Source organism: Osmerus mordax, chromosome 18 (genome assembly GCF_038355195.1).
Source record: "Osmerus mordax isolate fOsmMor3 chromosome 18, fOsmMor3.pri, whole genome shotgun sequence".
In the NCBI taxonomy this organism is placed as follows: domain Eukaryota; kingdom Metazoa; phylum Chordata; class Actinopteri; order Osmeriformes; family Osmeridae; genus Osmerus; species Osmerus mordax.
In genome coordinates, this window is record NC_090067.1 from 77,058 (window position 1) to 79,681 (window position 2,624).

Sequence of the window (2,624 nt, forward strand, 5' to 3'; positions counted from 1 at the left end):
TATGAGGGTGCTCTTTATTTTTGGCTCTCGACGAACGCGGTCGCATTTTTCTCTCCCTCCCCTCCCCTGACCTTCCCTGCTTGGCTTTTGGCTTCTATCGTATTGTCTGTTATTGTATTGTCTATAGTATTGTCTTGTCTTGTATACTCGAGAGACTCTCTCCGCATCACTCTCCGAAGCAAGAAACATGGAATTGATTAGCTGGTCTCTCAACTCAATTGACACCATCTTCTCGAAGAGAAGCTTGGGTTCGGGGGAACCTAACTGTCCTGACGGGACGTTCAGCACTTATCACCATATGGATAGTACCCCTCCAACCCACGTTGTCTGATCAAGTGGGCCTGTGTGGCACTGACAGACCTAACTCTGGTGTAAATGACTAAATGTAAATGTCTAAATGTATTTTGTAATGACATCTTGGTGATATGAGACAGGGGGCCCTAATAGAGGGTGACTCCAAGGTGTCACGCCCCACCAGCATCTCCAGCCTTCAAAACAAACTGTTGTTCTAAAAAAACAAAAAATTACTTTTTTGCAATCTGTTGATGTTCACTTTGTTAAAGTTCATGTTTTTACCCCCCCCCCCCCCCCCCCCCCCCAAATAATGCATTGATTTTTATTGTGGTACAATCATGTTGTGTTACGTTTCATGTTTTAACGTCTGTTGTTTTGTCACCCGTTCTATTCAGTAGGTGCGGTGGGCAGCTGTGGAGCAGTGATCAGGCACCACCTGATTTATAGCATATGTTCATTTAGTTACAGTTTGTGTAAATGTTATAAATGTGTATATATATTGTATCCATCTTGTACACTAGGAGCAGTGAGCAGCTGCAGAGCATTGACCGGTGACCAACTCCAGATCCATTTCTAATTCCCACCACTGGTCATTCTGGAAAAGTGTGTACAAGTCTCAATTATCCAGATAAATTAAAGTGCACCAGTTCTCAATGTTCTTGTGATTCCATTCACATTGAATATGAGATACAGGTGCTACAAGGGCATCAATAATAACCATTTACGACATAAGGTAAAACATGTTCTTTAAATAACATTCCCATATCCTTTTGGTTACTCAAGGCTATCTTTCTGTTGCTTTGGATGAGTAATTTGTATATATGTTGCCTATCAACTGGAAGAAATGTTGGTTGTATGGTTTATTGCAAGTTTACAAAATGACATAACTAATGGTTGCTCTCCAGGAGTTATAATCCTAGTAACCATATAATGGGACGAGTTGACCAACAACCGACACACATTTTCTTTGCTGTCTAAAACCAATGTAAAAACACACTGAATGGTTGATAACAGTAAACACCAGGGGCCTCATATATAAAGGATTGCGCAGCTTTCATACCAGAAGATGGTGTATGGCCAAAACTCGAAAAGTACCTACGCACAGAAATATTCACATGTATTAAACCGGTCGTACGCCAGGTCCTGCGCACCTTTCCTTTATAAATCACAATCAACGTGAGATTGACCGCACGTGAACGAGCCACTGACCCCGCCTTGCCTCCTCCCATAAATGAATATGCAGATGGACTATAATTGCGCTCCTGAGGTCATTTATTTGTCTGAATTACCGTGTTTCTCCGAATAAACGCTGCACCAAAAATGAACGTTATTAATAAACGCCGCGAAATGTATTCGAAGAAATATGGTAAAATGGCTAAACACGCTAAAAAGAAAAAAATTCACAGACTGTGAGATCGAGGTTCTGACAACAGGTGGAGGCGAGAAAATGTGTCCTGTTTGGCGGGCCTGTCATCAGGTATTGGCGACAAAAGAAAGTAGGCGGAGTGAAAACTTTTACTATTTGCGCCCTTTCTTGTTTTTAACCTGTAGCACTTTGAGATTTAGCTAAATGTAAAGTGCATTACAAATAAAATCATTATTATTATATAAATCATAAATGCTGTGGGTTCGGAGAACCGGACCATGGCAGAAATTAAGAAGAAATGGTCCGATGTAAAACTTTAAATTAAGAAACGAGTGGTGGCGCATCATAACAACACGGCAGCTATAGGGTTAGCGTGACATGCATTTCCTGAGTGATTTTGTTGTTCATTTGACACCCTCAAGTTTAACAGAAGTTATTAAGTGGTGGCGGATTAAACAGAAGGCTATATAGCATTTCCCTTTTTGGGTTTTGGCATTTTGATGTGATCCTCCACATTAATGATCAAACTTTCATTTGTATGTTTTTTGAATAGTCAACGTCATAAACGTAGTAGTGGAAACTTTATTTTGTAATATTTGGTGAGTTTCGGCACTTTTCAGTTAGAATATGCCATGTTATGGAGGCAGACGAGACTTTGCGGACGGTCCGCACATTCTCACGTCAAGTAAATCTTTATACATCACACCGTGCGCGTGAAAACCGGCATACGCAAGCTTTTTGTGCGTACACAATGTTTATACATGAGGCCCCAGGAGGCCTATGGGCAGCTGGGGCAGCCGCAAGCACACCCTCATTTCCCCAGAAATTGTATCCTCTCTAGTTCCTTTTATTGTTCAGCTGTTTTCTTTAGTCCCTGTTTTCTTCTCCCCATAAGTATATTTTGTCCTTGTACTTTCTCAGGGTGTCGAAAGGTATAAACAAGTTAAATTTAAGACTTTTTAAT